This window comes from Protopterus annectens, chromosome 6.part0, assembly GCF_019279795.1.
Source record: "Protopterus annectens isolate FY-2018-M chromosome 6.part0, PAN1.0, whole genome shotgun sequence".
NCBI lineage: Eukaryota > Metazoa > Chordata > Ceratodontiformes > Protopteridae > Protopterus > Protopterus annectens.
In genome coordinates, this window is record NC_056737.1 from 1,580,764,642 (window position 1) to 1,580,783,511 (window position 18,870).

General features: G+C 40.1%; 1 protein-coding gene across 3 annotated transcripts in view; it reads right to left on the bottom strand.

Annotated features, from left to right (window-relative positions):
• Window positions 1–18,870, bottom strand: part of LOC122804862 — a 1,319,203-nt gene that overhangs the window by 482,092 nt on the left and 818,241 nt on the right. For 2 of the 3 annotated variants that reach the window (XM_044075030.1, XM_044075028.1), the window contains one exon: window positions 14,252–14,374. The exons of the other annotated variant lie outside the window; for it this stretch is intronic. The gene's annotated coding sequence lies outside the window, so the exon portion shown is untranslated. The remainder of the gene's footprint in view (window positions 1–14,251; window positions 14,375–18,870) is intronic. 3 annotated transcript variants of the gene reach the window in all.

An 18,870-nucleotide genomic window follows, 5' to 3' on the forward strand; every position in this document is an offset into this window, starting at 1 on the left:
CGGGCTGGCAACTTGACACTGAAAAACTCCACCGCCAATCATGAGCGGACAGTTGATCCACTGTGGCGACCCCAACCGGGGAAAGCCGAAAGAAGAAGAAGAAGAAGTAAACTTCTTCAGACATAGACTAAAACATTCAATGAGTTTCTTAAATAGTTAAAATTGGCACCATTCTACTAAAGGAAATGATGTCATCAGCCATGCTAAACTCCAACCTATTACTTAAAATACAAACCTAATATACATTCATTATTTCTCCTCATAAACTGTATAAGTGTAAAATATAAAAACATAAAAATCATGAAAATCAAACATTCAATAAATTAAATTATACATTATCAAACAGAAAAACAACTCACCGGTGAAACTGGATTAATGCCTGCCACACCCAAGTAAATACAGATAAAATCCAACAGAAAGGTGTGTAGCAAAACAACGGCACTACAAAAACTGCTTGAATAAGAAGTCCTTTTATTCGAAAAAGTACTGAATAAAACACTAGAAAAATGTAAATGCTTTCACAGTGTATCCCACTGCTTCCTCAGACGTATTTACAGAACAGCAGTTCCATTTAAATACTCCTGGTATAGTCAATCAGTTAATTAAGTTAAGTTAGATCATCCTTCTTTAAAGGTACATACATAAAAACACTTTTAGATAATATAAAAAGTGCTTTAAAACATGAAAGTGCTTTAAAATATATAATTTAAAAGATACATTGGATATATAAGAATGGGTGGCCACGGTGGTGCAGCGGTTAGCATTGCAGCCTCACAGCAAGAGGTTCTCTGGTTCAATTCTCGGCTGAGGTGCTTTCTGTGCAGAGTCTGCATGTCCTCCTTGTGGTCACGTGGATTTTCTCCGGGTGCTCCAGTTTCCTCCCACATACCAAAGACATGTTGTCGTTGGACTGGATACTCTAAATTGGCCCTAGGCATGAGTGCATGTGTGTGTGCCTTCTGTAGAATGTTGGGCACCAGATGGCAACTCGACACCATAAAACTCCACTGCCAATTATGAGCAGACAAGTGATCCGCTGTGGTGACCCCTAACCAGAAAAAACAAAAAAAGAAGAGGTAGATAGAGCTATTAAATTCAGTAAATATGTTGCATAATTAATAATTTTTTATATAAATTGTTTGCACATATATATATATATATATATATATATATATATATATATATATTTATGTATATTTATATTATATACATTTTTTATATACATATATATATATATATATATATATATATTTTTTTTTTCCATCTGTTAATAACATAGGTTCCATTTTTCACTGGTGCATTGGTATAATGTATAATTTCATTTACTGAATGTTTGACTTTCATGATTTATATGTTTTTATACTTTACACTTATACAGTTTATGAGGAGAAATAATGAATGTATATTAAGTTTGTATTTTAAGTAATAGGTTGGAGTTTAGCATGGCTGATGACATCATTATTTTTAGTTGAATTGTGCCAATTTTAACTATTTAAGAAGCTCATTGAATGTTTTAGTCTATGTCTGAAAAAGTTTACTATTTTATGCAAATGAAAATGCTTTACAGTAATAAATATAGCTTTCTGTTATTGGACTGCCAGCATTCATTTTTCGTAGTTTGTTCGTTTTATTTACTTGTTTTCAGTAACATATAAAACTATGTACACCTTCAAAAATTGAAGTTTCATCCTCTTAATAGGAACAAAAGTCCCAAACTGACAGCCACACTCATAGACTTGAGTTAACCTAAAAGAAAGGTTATCCATGCTAAGAAGCATGGTGCAGCCTGTGTTTCTACTAAGTGCTGATTGGTTTTTGTCTCATCTTTATAGCTCTCCCAGCTGGGAAAACCCCTGAATGTTTTCAGAGAACATTAACTACCTTGGGAAAGCCCCTAAATGCTTTCAGAAAACATTATCTACCTCCAACAACCCCTGAATGCTTTCAGAGAACATTATCTCCTAGCCAATTTCTCTTTTCTTTTTTTTCCCAGCCAATCACCCTCCACCAGACTATGGCTAGTTTCTCTTTATCAGATTGTCTCCATGGAGACATGAGAACCAGGCAGCCAGTTTCCCTTTATCAAATTGTTTCCATGGAAACATAAAAATCAGCTGCAGATGTCAAGAATCTAAACAGCAATGCTCAGATCTGCTCTGAGCTACAACAGAATGGCATTAAATATATGGATCCTAGGGATATTGCCAATTTCCTGGCAGATCAATTCAGTGCCAACTTCACCCCCCCTCTTACCCCCTAAATGGCCGATCTCAATACGGAAAGATTGCCAAATTCTGGTAATAACGGCCACACAGGTAAATACTGCACTCTCCAAAGCTAAGAATACAGCATCCATGGGACCAGTCGACATCCCGGACTGTGTACTACATGAACTATAAAATGAACTGGCACCTCACCTAAGTGTCATGTTTAATCATAGCCTCACCTCAGGCTTCATACTTACCGAGTGGTGCACAGTTAAAGTTATCCCACTCCACAAGGGGGATCCACCTTGGATCCTGGGAACTACCACCCCATCAGTCTGATGAGCCTGATCTGCAGGGCCATGGAACGTATTATCATGGAACTTATAAACAAAGACATTGGCAACCTTCAAACACTGGTCCCCACCCAGTGTGGGTTCATGAAGGGCCGATCTTGTCTCCTGAACCTCAATGACTTCTTCAAATCAGTCTCCAGAGCTGTGGATGATGGTAAGGCAGTCCACACAGGCTATCTGGACCTTGACAAGGCCTTCAACACCATTCCCACTCTGGAATCATAGATAAACTTCCTAAGCTGGGCATTAATCCCTACAGCACTTGATAGGTTGCCAACTGACTTACTGACAGAACCCACACTGTAAAAGTAGAGACTCCAAATCCAGCTCCCGACAAGTGACAAGTGGAGTACCTCAGGGTTCAGTCCTGGGACCTCTCTTGTTTGGCATCTACTTCTCTGAAGTACAGGCCAACACTAAGGGACTCTGGCTAACAAAGTTCACAGATGACTGCAAACTGGGAGCCATTATTGAATCCCCAAATTATGTGGATATTCTACAAAAGGGCGTTACAGAAACAGATGCTTGGTGCCAGAGCCATGGGCTCAAGCTCAATGCCAAGAAATGTATAGTTATCCCCTTTGGGAAAAAACATGTACCCATGAATTACCACATAGGTGGCAGTACACTAAACACCAAAAGTGTGATAAGAGACTTAGGGACACAGGTGGACAGTGGTCTCACCTTTGATAACCACATCGCCACAACAGTCAGGAAATCCTTCTATGTGGCACACCTCATCACTGAGGGCTTTTCATCCTGTACTCATCACTCATTAAACCCATTATGGAATACAATGCCCCGTTTAGTATGTACCTCTCAAGACATCTGCAACAACTGGAAAGGCCACAAAAATACCTCATTAAAAGAATCACAGGCCTAAAGCAGATGCCCTATACTGACCATCTAGAAAAACTCCAGCTATACTCTGTCACATATCGTCTACTCAGAGGCGATCTCTGCTTAACATACAAGGCCATGTCAAACCCACAACTGTTGGACATGCTACACTTAAAGAAATCCCAATCCCTCAGAGCCACATGTTCCAGGAATCTAAACCTTGAAATCACAAAGAACAAAACATGCTGGAGGGAAAGGTTCATGACCCAGAGACTCCCCAGACTCTGGAATAGACTGCCCATACATGTCAAGCAGAGTGCCTCTTTGGCCCTCTTCAAAAGGAACCTTGACAATTGGATGGGAGATAAGAAATTCATCCCGGGGATCATGTCAGTCGCCCTGCTAGACAGGGGCCCAGGGAAGTAAATATTGTGGGAAGAAAATAGCCAGGGAATTGTTATGGCTAGGCTTGTATAGGCCCTAGGGCCATTAGCCTAGTACCAACTTATGAACCTATGAACTGTTACTGAGCATGTGTATATTTGCTAGAAAAACCCTCTTAATATTCAATGTTCTTTTTCATTTACTTGCTTTCTCTTAAGATTTGTCACTACATCAATTTAAGGTCTTTAATCCAGTCATTCCCCCATGCAAAAATGAGAAAAAGCACATTAATTTTTCTTTTATCATGCTTTTTAACCAGGCATTTTTTTTTTACATTGCAGTGCCTATATTTCTTAAAACTGAACAAGAAGAAAGAGAGAAGAAGGGAGAAAGAAAGAAAGAAAGAAAGAAAGAAAGAAAGAAAGAAAGAAAGAAAACAGCAGCACCTGTTTACATTCCCCATTACACTTACAAATAATTGAAAAAAAACTTTATAGCATGTAAAGAAAACCACATGCCTCCAAATTGATACTATTTAAGATAAGAAAATCTTTATTTACAGTTAAATTTCTCCCTCATTTTTCCCTCCCCAGAGCACGTTTCTGAACATTAATGACATGAAGTAGGACATGTGCTTTACAGTTCCCCACAAGTCCAACAAATACTGAAAAAGTCCAATATTTCCAGATTTTCTTGTTCTGTTGTATTTCATAAAAATAATAATTGCATTGTAATCCCATATTAAGTTACTACTTTTATTACTGTTCATCTCTGAAATCCTGTCTCTGCTTAATTTTCATGTACTCTTGATTCTTCTAGTCAACTCTTATGCTCCCTTCCTTCTCTTCAACATTTCCCACAGAAAATTTTGAAAATGTTTCAAAGGTACAGTCCCTCTGTGGTCTTTATTACCACAAGAACAAGAAGCAGAATTTCCTTCTGTTTCACAGCTTACTTTTTTGTTGGACAAACTTTTGTATTTCTTCCTTATTATGTACTTCATCAAAAAATGATTTTGTCCCTCCAGGGAAGAATAGCTTGAAGACAGCTGGGCACAGCAGTTTGAATCTCACACCTGCATCTCAACATTCCCTGAATATTGGAATAATTTTGCTGCTCTTCTGTCTGGTGTAGAATGAGTAATCATTCTCCACAAACACTTTGCTGTCTCCCACTTTTAGTACTTTGTCCTTCTGTCACAGTTCTGTCAGAATCAACTCCTTCTGCTGGTAAAATTGCATTGTTACTATTAAAGGTCTATGTTACTGTCTTATAGCCAGGTTTGGAGCATACACACAATGTTCCCTTTCAACTAACAACTCAATAAATGAAATAACTCTCCCTTCTCTTAAGAACACTGCTCTTCCAAACAGCTAACAGCAAAAACGATAAAACAAGGAGCAGAGTACAACAGTCACAAACTTTATTAAAATGACTGTATAAAATTGTTAGCGCTTTCAGAATAACCCTTTTTTAGACCATCTTCAGAACATCTGAAGAAGGTTTATCCCAAAAGTGCTAACAATTTTATACAGTCATTTTAATAAAGTGTGTGATGGTCTGTTGAAATCTGCTCCTTGTTTTATAATTTTTGCTGTTATCTGTTCAACTAACAACTCCTGCTGTGGAATACCAGTCCTGTTGCTTATTTATGCTTTTATAAAAATAATGCAGTCTGTTCCTCCCAGCTTCACTGGTATAGCTGAAACTCTCAGGTTTCCCTACATGCTCTGTCCTTTAATTCTGTTATTTTTTGAAACATCTCTTTCGTGAGCAGTTTCAAATTCAGCCAGCCTTTTCCTCATTTTGACCTCTGATTTTTGCAGCTTTACCATCTCATCTACATATCTGTTTAAAGCTTCTTCCATTCTTTCCAGCCTTTTCTTGTTTGTGTTGATATACTCCATCAGTGTTTTGTTTATTTTAAGCAGGTCTGTTTGCAGTTCTCTGATATCTTCCTGTAGATTATTGGAAGTCATGTCTGAACACTGCATTGCTTTTTACTGAACAGAAATTTCCCCAGTCAGTGTTGCTTCCTCACTTTGTGTAGCTGATTTTTCCATGTGTTCTGTATTACTTTATTCCTGGCATCCAGGCAGTGCACTTACTAGCTAGTTATTGAAATTTACCCATAAACACAAGTCTACTGGCCTTCTCTGCTGAGTTTCTGTTTTTACACTGGGAGAGCTAGAAACAACTGTTACTCATTAATCCATCTTGGAAGTCTGGCCTGTACTCAGTAACCTTGGGCACTGCTAACCACCACTTAGCCTAACTTTTGGCATTCATCTGTTTGCTAGCCAGAAACAAAATATAGAATTAAGGTAAAACAGGAAAACAGATTTGTTCTGTTTATGTATTTTATCCCCTTATGACCCTTGGGTTAATGGGTGGCAATACAGTGAGTGATACCATTGTGTTGGAGAGTACATATCTTTACTCATGCATAATCACTTAAATACTGCATGTGGCACTGTTTCCAGCCTCCATCAAGGAGAAAGATTACATACTATGTCAACCAGTGTGCTATTCCATGGAACAGCGCTTCACATTGTTTTCTCACTGTTCCTATCACTGCCTAGCCCTCCAGAAGGCAGATGCAGCAGACAGATGCATTACTTCTATGGAAGAGGGCTATTACTTTGTTTGGAAGTGTTTGGCAGTGAGGGAGAATCAGTATTATAGGTGAATAGATTACTTTTGTTTGCAATGTGGAACCTGGGAGTTGTCTCTGGAAGTGGTATTATTAGATATATTTAGGTATGAAATTTACTGAGGCCAATGCAAAAGAGCAAGTGCAGTGCGATGATGTATATACCATGCTTGCCCAGAGGCAAAATGTGCAACTTTCTAGCACAGAGCTCAGTTATAGAATCGGTTGTAAGGAAACATAGAGGGAATGGAAAACTCCTGCATGAAAATGAGGGAAAGGCACACCTAATAACTGTGAGCTTGTAGTTAGGATGAAGTAAAAATGTCAGTGCAGTAACAGGTTTGCTATAACCCTTCACAGTAAAATGGACAGTCGCATGACAAAAGTTTGATCTCTTTAGTGAGGAATAACGAACCCATTGCTGCCAGCAATGCAGCATGCCCAAATGGACTTCTCAGTCCTGACCACATATACTTGCACTCAACAGGACAGCTTTAGTCGCAGATAGGCTGAATGTAGGGTTATTTGAAAAAAGTAATCTCCTTAATGTTTACTAAGTATGGCTGCATGATCTTTGATATTTGATAACAAAGCTACAAGGACAGACAGACAAAGCTTATGCTGGGTTGTCTGTACATGCAGTGATAGTGAAAAGGTATGCAACAGGAATGTGGTATCAGGGAAGAAATGGGGGGAGTACAGACCAGCAAGTTACTATGATGTTTAAACAGGCAGTAAATATGTATCTGTCTTCTGATTATATTTCTACCTTTCAATTGGTCTTTAATATGCATTTATGCTACATAACATTACCAGTTACAGAATAGATAGATGTTGTAAATCCCATTGCAGCATAGAAAAAGATTGTAAATATTATGTCAAATAGACCTCAGAATTTTCAGTTTCTTTATTCCAAATATGAAATGGGCAGCAGCTAATCCTCAAAATTTCAGACCACATGGAAGTTATGAGACATGCTCATGGCAACATATTATACAAAACCTACAGCTCTGGATCTGCATTAGGAATGTCATTGTACTATGCTGTACATATCATAATGTACAATGTAACTAAAGCAATATATATATATATATATATATATATATATATATATACACACACACACACACACACACACATATACATATATATATATATATATATATATATATATATATATATATATATATATATATATATATAGGTTCATAGGTAGGTACTAGGCTATCGGCCCAAGGGCCTACATAAGCCTAGCCAACAAGTTTCTCTGGCTTACGCCACCCAAGAAAGTTATTTTCCTGTGCCACTGTCGAGCAGAGACACAGAAGTGATCCCCGGGGTGTATTTCCTATTTCCCATCCACTCATCAAGATTTTTCTTGAAGAGTGCTAATGAAGAACTTTGCTTGACATAGATGGGTAGCCTGTTCAAGAGTATGGGAAGTCTCTGGGACAGGAATCTATCCCTCCAGCATGTCCTGTTTATTGTGGTGACAAGGTTTAGGTCCCTAGAGTGTGTAGCTTGGAGGGATTGGGATTTCTTTAGGTGTAGCATGTCCAACAGCTCTGGGTTTGATATAGCTTTACATGTTAGGCAGAGATCACCTCAGAGTAGGCGATATGCTACAGAGTAAAGCTGGAGTTTTTTGAGATGGTCAGTGTCGGGCATTTGTTTGAAGCCAGCAATCCTCTTTGTGAGGTACTTCTGTGGCCTTTCCAGCTGCTGCAGATGTCGTGTGAGGTACATTCCAAAAGGGGTGTTATACTCTATAATGGGTCTAATGAATGATGAGTAGAAGGGAACAATGACCTTTTTTTTCCTGGATGAGAACCCTTTTATGATGAGGTGTGCCACATAGAAGGACTTCCTGACTACTGTGGTGATGTGATTATCAAAGGAAAGACTACTGTCCACCTGGGTCCCAAGGTCTCTTATCACACATTCAGTGTTAAGTAGATTGCTGCCTATGTGGTAGTTCATGGGTACAGAGTTTTTACCAAAGGGGATGACACTGCACTTTTTGGCGTTGAGCTTCAGGCCATGGCTCTGATACCAGGCATCTGTCTCAGTGAGGCCCTTCAGTAGGATGTCCACATCATTTGGGGACTTGACTATGGCTCCTAGTTTGCAGTCATCTGCGAACTTCGTTAGCCAGAGACCTTCTGTGTTAGCCTGTACTTCAGAGAAGTAGATACCAAACAGGAGAAGTCCCAGGACTGAACCCTGTGTTACTCCACTTGTCACTGGTTTGAGGTCAGATTTGGAGTCTGCAACATTTACAGTGTGGGTTCTGTCAGTGTACCAGTTGGCAACCCATCTTGTGACATAGGGATTTATACCTAGTTTAGTGTGTTTGACTATAATTCCAGAATGGGGGATGGTGTTGAAAGCCTTGGCGAGGTCAAGATAGGCTGTGTGAACCATGTTACCCTCATCTATGGCTTTGGTGACTGCCTCAAAGAAGTCGATCAGGTCAGGAGGCATGATCTGCCTTTCACAAATCCGAACTGGCTGGGATCCAGAGTTTGGAGGTTACCAATGTCTTTGTTTATGAGTTCTATGATGATACGTTCCATGGCCTTGCAGACCAGACTCGTCAGGCTAATAGGGCGATAGTTCCCGGGATCAGTGGTGGCTCTCCCTTTGTGGAGTGGGATAACTGTTGCTGTGCACCATTCAGTCAGCACAAAGCCTGATGTGAGGCTATTATTGAACATGGTGCTTAAGTGGGGAGCCAGTTTGTTCTGAAGTTTGTGTAAAACACAGCCTGGGATGTTGTCCCATCCCATGGATGCTGTGTTTTTGGCTTCAGAGAGTGCAGCTTTTACCTGCGTAGTTGTAATTACAGGGACTCTGCATTCTTCCTGTATAGATATGGGATTTTTAGGAGGAGGGGGGTAAAGTTAGCACTGAAGCTATCTGCCAGGATGTTGGCAATATCAGTTGGTTCAGTAATTTTTGTGCCATTGTGCTGTAACTCAGAGCAGATATGGATGTTGCCATCGAGATTATTGACATGGCTATAGAATGCTTTGCGGTTGTCCTTAGAATTAGTGCCAATTTTGCTTTCATAGCTAGCTTTGGAGGATCTTATAAGGGATCTCAGCTTCTTACTGAGGCTGACCAGGGAGCTCCTCCACTCATGGGATTTTACTCTATATTTTGCAACAGTTTCTTCCTTCTGTTGTATAGTTTGTTTATGGCAGGGGACCACCAGATTGGCTTCCTTTTTTTGGAGGATAGCGTCTTGGTTCTGTTTGGGATAGCATGATCCATGCACTCGTGTAAGTGCTTATAGAGTGCATTTGTGTAGGATTCAGCAGTTTTAACTGTATTGTCCATCTGCATGGGTGTCATGAAGTTCACCACTTCTGTCTTAAGAAGCATGAAATTGGCTTTGGAGAAATTTTTTACCGTGGTTTCCTTAATGGGGCATGGGGTCGGGATGTGAATATCAAGGGTGATTAGCTTATGGTCGGATCGGACCAACGAGGAGTTGACTGCAGGTGTGGAACTCCGGTCACTCATGTTGGTAATGATTAGGTCTAGGATATTGTTGCCCATAGTGGGGGTGTGGATAAGTTGATCCAGGGCATTGGAGTTTATGAATTCCAGAAAGCGTTGAGCTAAGGAGTTGGTACACGAGTAGTTTTCCCAGTTAATGGTGGAGTAGTTGAAGTCGCCCATTATTAGGGTGTTTGGTTGAACCCTAATATTTTCCAGTACATCAAGAAAAGAGGAGTGGGAATCCTAGGACATGGTGGGGGATCTGTAGCAAGCTATAATTTGTATATATGTATATATTTGTATGTATATATCTGTAGCAAGCTACAATTTTATACATGTATATCTTGACTGGAGCGCCTTCTGTGTGGAGTCTGCATATCCTCCCCGCAGTCGAGTTGCATTTGAAAGACATGCGTAAATGGGCGTGCCTTTGTTGAAGGTTGGGCATTGAGATGGCACCTCAGCATCATAAAAATCTACTGCCAATCATTAGCGGATCGGAGTTCCGCTGTGGCGACCCCTAACTTAACTGGGAAAAGCCAAAAGAACAATATATATATATATATATATATATATATATATATATATATATATATATATATATATATATGTATATACATACATACACATATAAATATGGAAACACTTTGTAATCTCGAAATACTGAAATGTCGAATTTCAGTATCTTGAGACCAAAGTGTCGAATCTGCAGTTGTGCGAAAGTGCAGAATGTCGAACCCAGAAATATCAAACCCGTGGTACTGATAGTGCATTAGGTAAATGTTATGTTTTTTAAGGGTTTTGGGGAGGGTTTGTGTGTTTGCGAGTGTATTGGGGAGTTTTAGGTGTGGGTTAGGGTAGGTAGGTAAGAGTGTGAGTGTGTCAGTGTTGAGAGTGGTGTTGTTTGTATGTATGTGATGTCTGTTTGTGCAAGGGGGGGGTGTAGAATGTGTGGTGGTGGGTTTTCTGTCTTTTGGTGTTTAGTGCAACCTCGGAGTTAGTATATATAAGTAGCGGGGGTGTGGGGGGCTTGCCCCTGCTTATAGGAAGGGTGGGTGTGTGTGTTTGTTTTGTTGTGTTGTGTTTATGTGTGTTGTTTTGCTTTGTTGTAGTGTCGGGAGGTAGGTGTATTTGTGTTTGTATGTGTGGAGTAGTGTTTTGTTAACGTAAGCGGTTTTGAACTTCGCGGTTTTGGTTTTTGCGTTTGTGAGTTTTCGGCTTTATAATCTCGAGATACTGAAATTTGATATTTCAGTAGTTCGAGATTATAAAGTGAATCTATATATATATATATATATATATATATATATATATATATATATATATATATATATATACGCATACATACACAAACACACACACACACACATATATATATATATATATATATATATATATATATGGAAAAAAGGATTGTATAGCACATAGGGATCATATGGCCTTGTTAGTCTGTCTATTTATTTTACTAGGTAAGCTGTGTATCCTTCTTCTCTAACCTCTGTAACAACTTATAACACAACAAAGCACTGCTCTGTGGGCCTTTTCACTGATTTGTCATTAGCCCAAAGAGATCTAAGTTAAAAAAAAATAGCTTAAAAGTCATCTGATACATTGTACTCAAAACCGGAACTTTTTCTATAATTAGACCATACAGCCAAGTACCCATTTACAGCTGCAGAATAAAGGATAAATCATCATGGTTCTATAAGTCTATTCTTTCCAAAGAAAATTATTATTGGTTATAGGTTCATAGGTGTGTACTAGGCTAATGACCACAATGGTCTTTTTAAGCCTAGCCATTCATCCCAAACCTCTGGCAAGTTCTGAAACCCTTGATAAGTGTAAACATGGGCCTGGGAGATAAACCATTTACAGGTTACCTGTGACCATTAGAGACATAGGTGCCAAACCAGTGATGACTTTCCATTTTCCCATCCAACTGTCCAAGTCACACTTGAATTGGGTTAGGGAGAAACTCTGCTTCACATGGATGGGGAGCCTGCTCCATAAACAGTTTAGTCTCTGGGATATATACCTATCTCTCCAGCAGGGCATATTTATATCACAGGCAAGGTTTAAGTCTTTAGAGTGCATAATTCTAGTGGTGTCTGTTTTGTGGATATGCAAGAGGTCCATCAGAGTGAGGTCTGGCAATGCCCTGTATGCCAAGCATAGATCTCCCCTCAAAAACTGTAGGAAACAGAATACAGGGATAGGTCCTTGAGGCGGTCTGCATAGGACATTTTACTTACACCCTGTATTGTTATAGTGAGGAACCTCTGTGGACATTCCAATTGTTGGATATGCCTGGTTAGGTACATATCAAAGGGAGCATTATACTCAGTGACAGGTCTGATGAATGCCAAATACAGTAGAAGAATGACTTCCTTGGACTTAGACGCCATACCTTTGTTTATAAGTTGCGCAGCATAGAATGATTTCCTCACCACTATAAACACATGATGGTCAAAGGCTAGATTACTATCTATGTGTGTCCCTATGTTCTTCAGTACTGGGTCAGCTCTAAGGGGTGTGTTGTCAATATGATAGTTAACAGAGATGGATGACTTCCCGAAGGATACTATTATGCATTTTTTGGCATTTAGTTTTAGTCCATGGCTCTGACACCAGTTGTTTGTCTGTGTCAGCCCCTCCTGGAGAACATTTGTGTCACTGTGAGATTAAATGACAGCTCCTAATTTGCAATAATCTGCAAATTTAGTAAGCCAGAGACCACTGACATTGGTCTTGACTTCTGAGAAGTAAATGTCAAAAAGGAGCAGTCCAAGGACTGATCCCTGAGGGACTACACTTGTGACTGGCCACTTTGTAGAGGTAGACTCCCCAATTCTAACTTCCTGGGTCCTGTCTGTGAGCCAGTTGGCTATTCACCGGGTGACATATGGGTTTGTACCTAACCTCGTGAGTTTGTCAACAATGCCCGCATGGAGTATTCTATCAAATGCCTTGGCCAGGTCAAGGAAGGCATTGTAAATGATTAGCCCTCATCCACTCCTTTGGTGACCTTGTTTAAGATGTACACCGGGTTGAGTAGGCATGATCTGCCCTTGATGAAATCAAACTGGGTTGAGTACAGTGTCTGGAGGTTTACTATATTGCTGTTGATCATCTTCATGATAATTCTTTCCATGGCTTTACATATAAGACTTATGAGACTTATGGGTCTGTAGTTTCCAGGGTCTGTAGATGGCCCACCTTTGTGCAGAAAGGGATGAGTGTTGCCTTTCTGCATTCATGAGGCACAAAGCCTGTTTGGAGGCTACAGTTAAATAGTAATTCCATAGGCCCTGATAGGTCATGTTTCATGCTATTTAGAAGGCATCCTTGGATATTGTCTGGGCCCATTGATGCAGTGTTCTTGGTTCTAGAGAGAGCATTAAGGACCTGTTCCTTAGTGATAGTAGGGGGAGTTATATTTGATGATATTTCCTGAAGGAAGTTTGTTATATGTTCTGGCTCAGTATAGGTGGCTCCATTTACAATGAGCTCTGCACACAGTTGTGTATTGCCTTTGAGGTTGTGGACACAGCTAAAGAATGCTTTGTGGTTGTCCTTGGCCTGGTAGACTTTATGCACACTAAAGAATGCAAGTGTAAGATGGGCGGTGGTCAAGGAGACATCAAAAATTACATCCAGGAAGTGAGCGGATACAGATTTACATGTGAGTAGAATTATGTAAATCCTCCTTTCCGGCATGTAAGTAATTCTATTATTCTGAGAGGAAAAGATTTTATCAAGATCATCAGTTGTTTTTAGGGTGGATAATTAAATAGATATGTCTATGTATTAAAAACATACTCATCCAATTAAGTGGACTCTGCACTACTGAATCTGTCATAGTTTTGTTTTTTTCTATCCACCAAACTAAATATAAACTTCATAGCAACACATACATGCACCCTTAGGGCATGCACATTATACCCACATTGTAGTTACTCTCTATGCCTATGTTCGGCCTTGTTAAACCAAATTCTGTAGACTGCAGTAATATGTATCATCTCCCGATCCACGGACACAACAATATGGAAACTACTGACAATGAAAGTTTTTATTAATCAGAAATAAGTATAAACTAATTGGTAATCTCTGTTTTATTATACTATATGGTTGCAAGCACATTTTCTTTTATAATAGACATTATGCTTTTACTGTCATGTCTTATATGATTGCTCTTGAAATTATAAAACAGAGAAAAATGCATCTAGGTTTATTAATGCAACCAACAGGATACCACAAAATATCATTTATATCATAATTTTTAACAGCTGACTGTACTCTGCACTCACCAGAATGACAGATGTAACCCGGCCAGCACTAGGTCATGTAAGGAACATTGTTTTCAGAGGTGGTACTGTAATACTCAGATGAAGTCAGATGGGAGAATCAGCATTGCTATCACATCATTAGATCTAAAAGAAGATATGTTTTAGAAGACATCAGAAAAAAATTACTGTAAAGTGAGTTTATTTATGCTGCATATGCATTTCTACCCATTGTACGAATGTAGTTATAACCACAAAACAGGTATCAGCAAGAATGAGATCCAATGTGATGTTATTAAAGATGGCACTTCTTATGTTACTAAAGATGGCATTTCTTATGTTACTAAAGATGGCATTTCTTATGTTACTAAAGATTACAGTTCTTATGTTATTAAAGATGGTGTTTCTTATGTTACTAAAGATGGCATTTCTTATGTCATTAAAGATGGCATTTTTTGTTACTAAAGATGTCATTTCTTATGTTACTAAAGCTGGCATTTCTTATGTCATTAAAGATGGCATTTTTTGTTACTAAATATGTCATTTCTTATGTTACTAAATATGTAATTTCTTATGTTATTAAAGATGGCATTTCTTATGTTACTAAAGATGACATTTCTTATGTTACTAAAGATGGCATTTCTTATGTTACTAAAGATGACATTTCTTATGTTACTAAATATGTCATTTCTTATGTTACTAAAGATGACATTTCTTATGTTACTAAAGTTGGCATTTCTTATGTTACTAAAGACATGTCTTATGTTACTAAATATGGCATTTCTTATGTTACTAAAGATGACATTTCTTATGTTACTAAAGATGGCATTTCTTATGTTACTAAATATGACATTTCTTATGTTACTAAAGATGGCATTTCTTATGTTGCTAAAGATGTAATTTATTATGTTACTAAATATGGCATTTCTTATGTCATTAAAGATGGCATTTCTTATGTCATTAAAGATGGTGTCTTTTAGGTTACTAAAGATGTCATTTCTTATGTTACTAAAGATGACATTTCTTATGTTACTAAAGATGGCATTTCTTATGTTACTAAAGATGGCATTTCTTATGTTACTAAATGTGTCATTTCTTCTGTTATTAAAGATGGCATTTCTTATGTTACTAAAGATGGCATTTTATATGTTACTAAAGATGGTATTTCTTATGTTACTAAAGATGGCATTTTATATGTTACTAAAGATGGCATTTCTTATGTTACTAAAGATGGCATTTTATATGTTACTAAAGATGGCATTTCTTATGTTACTAAAGATGTAATTTCTTATGTTACTAAAGATGACATTTCTTATGTTACTAAAGATGGCATTTCTTATGTTACTAAAGATGGCATTTTATGTTATTAAAGATGGCATTTCTTATGTTACTAAAGATGGCATTTCTTATGTTACTAAAGATTTTATTTCTTATGTTACTAAAATGTTTCTTATATTACTTAAGATGACATTTCTTATGTTACTAAAGATGGTGGGCAGGATTCACAATGGCTTGCACGGAGTCTAAGAGTAGTGTAAGACTCCATGCAGCCATCGCGATCCAGGAACAGCCCGAAATCCCATGTAAGAGACCAGCTAAAAAGACTCTTACATGGGCAGGGCGTGGATATGCTAATCACCTCACTTGCAGCCGAAAGGCATGCAAATGAGTTAGATTAGCGATCCACGAAGCTGAAACCAGCCCGTGTAAGAGTCGTGTTAGGTGCAGAAATGTACTCAGTTGACAACTGAGTACGTTACTGCAAATAACACAATGGAGCCATGACAGCTCCAAATAAAGTGTGCAAATGTTGCAGTCAGCATGCCAATGGCCAAATATGTGGCCATTGGCATGGTAACCCGATGCAAACATGAAATAAAATAAATTTTTTTTCGGTGATCGGCGAGGTTTAAATGCAGCGCAGCCCCGCGCAAATGGGCTGCGCTATATAAGACAGAAAAATAAAGGTTTGAAACCCACAAATGTGGGTTTTATGTAATGCATGGATTTGCAATGCAGGGACTAGCAGACCAAAAACAACATGGCCACCGTCTAGTGGTTGCTAAGGGGGGAAGCTGAGTGTAAGACATGTAACTAAGCATTAGTAGGCAATCCTATGTAAATGAGTGGTAGGATAGTGAATCACACTGTCACATAGCAAATGAGCACATTCCGTGTAGTGTAAGAGTTAGATAAGGGGGAGTAACAGAGTAGGAGATAGGTGACATCACAGGGGGGAATGTCAGGAAGAAATCAAGCTCATTGGAGCAAAGTGGTATGTGAAAGATGTCAATCACACAGCATAAAAAGAGGAGTGTCAACAGATAAGCATGGGAAAGTCAAGAAATGGAAGGTGTACACTGTGGCCAACACCAAAGTTTCTTGCTGTACGTGCATGCATGCGTGCTGAGAGGCGTGTGTAAGACAGAGTGCGCGCGTGTAAGGCAGAGTAAGCATGTAGGAGCCTGTTTAAAGATCTGTAAACCTGTTTGCGCTGGTGTGCATGCGTTTTAACCCGAATAAGCAGATTCTAGTCCGTGTAAGCATGTGTGCACGCATGGTAGCCACTGTGAGCGTGTTTTCGCTGGTATGCACGCTGCTCCCCCCTGAGGAAACAGAGAGGAAAAAGGAAGCAGAAGAAATAGTAGGAAACTAGCAGGGAATACTGGTAGAGGTAGCAGGTGAAAACAATTAGAAGCAGGCAATTACACAGGCAGAATACAAGCCCAGCCCAGCACTTAAAACACTGCAAACAGCATTGCAGTATGTTTCTCTCAAGAGACACTGCAAGACAGGAGTAAGCTAGTAGAAGTGAAAACTGAAAAAGCTGCACTCAGACCAAACATGCTAGGGGCTGCCATAGCTGTTATAAGGAGACATAGGAGACTTGCTGAGGGTGGTGACAATGCAAATGCTGCCAGACAACCCACAGTGAGGAGACGGAGAAGAGTGTACAGGCCCAGGGTCACCTACCAGGGGTTACATGAGCTGGAGATAGTGGAGCTATAGAGTGGACAGAGACCTCCTGCAGCAAATTGTTGAGCTGTGCAGGCCACGCCTCACACACAGAACCAACAGAGGGGAACCCATCCCAGTGGAAACCAAGGTATGTGTTGGCCTAAGAATACTAGCAACAGGTACCTTCCAGAGACCAACTGGTGATATGATGGGGATATCACAGGCATCAGCCTCCAGGGTACTGCACCAGTTCCTGGATGCCATGTCAGCACATGTCGGTGAGCATGTATATTTCCCCAATGCCCGTGAGGTATTGGCCAGCAATATCGTCTCTTCCAGCAAATAGCGGAATACCCTGAGGTAGTGGGTGCAATAGACTGCACGCACACGCATCAAAGCACCAGCCGGTGAGCGGGTAGGGCCTACATTAACCACAAGGGCTTCCCTCCATCAACTGCCAGGTCGTGTGTGATGCCCAGGGCATAATAATGAATGTGTGTGCTGGCTGCCCTGGGAGCTACCATGATTCCCATATCTGGCATTTGATGCAGCTGTACCAGACATTTGCCAATGGGGACATCCCACATGGTCACCTAGTGGGGGATGCAGGATATGCACTGGAGCCGTGGCTGATGACACCCATCAGAAATGCACACACACCTGAACAGGAACGCCATAATGAGGCACACGCACAAACACGTAATGTAATAGAGCGTGTGTTTGGGCTGCTCAAGTCATGGTTCCGGTGCCTGGACACATCTGGTGGAGCCTTGCAGTACTCACCAACTACATGTACCCAAATTGTCATGGTATGTGCTATGCTACATAATATGATTCTGCGAAAACAGCTGCAGCAGGACCAGCATAGGGCCGGGACAAACAGCCCCCCACCATTGCCAAGGCCATCACAGGCAGAGCGTGACTCAGAGGAGGAACAACCTGAGCCTGCCCCAGTAGGCAGAAGGAGGCATGCCCAGTATGCCCTGGCCTTGGCAAAGAGGCAATGCATAGCACATACACTGGCTCAGTAGGAACCCTGGGAATGATACCCCTCTGACTCACTCATATAGTAACAGGGACGCCTAACATGACACAACCTGCTCTCAAACATGTACAGGGAGTGTAGTATGTGCATCCGACAGAGGCAGCCCTGCAGCACCACCTGAGGCATGATTGCCATGTGTTAAGCAATGTAACACCATCTAGTATATGCAAACATGAAGACCCTACCTAACATCTCACCCTCACCAAGCATGATGCCACACTATGAAGACAACAAGATCAAGTACAATAATTGGCTGAGGTATTGCTGTTAGCAAGGGGGAACACATGGCTGACAGCCTGGGCTGACATGCTGAGCAAGACATGATGCCCCACCTGCTAGGGATGGCACGCACCCAGCACACCTGGCTGTGTGGATACTGGCAAAGGCTGTTGTCACCCTCACTGTGCCTGGAATAGGTAAGTCTGGAAACACAAACCCACCACCATAGGTAGCACAAGGGATAATAACCTGGACGTAATGCTACCCAACGCCAGAAGTCTAACCTGCAAGGTGCATGCAGACCAAACCCACCACAGCATGGAGAATGGTAATATGTGTTCTGTAACAGAAACCTGGGTCAAGGCCCAGAAGAGCACCCTAATACTACCAGGTTATGCCTCATACCATGCTCTACAGCTCC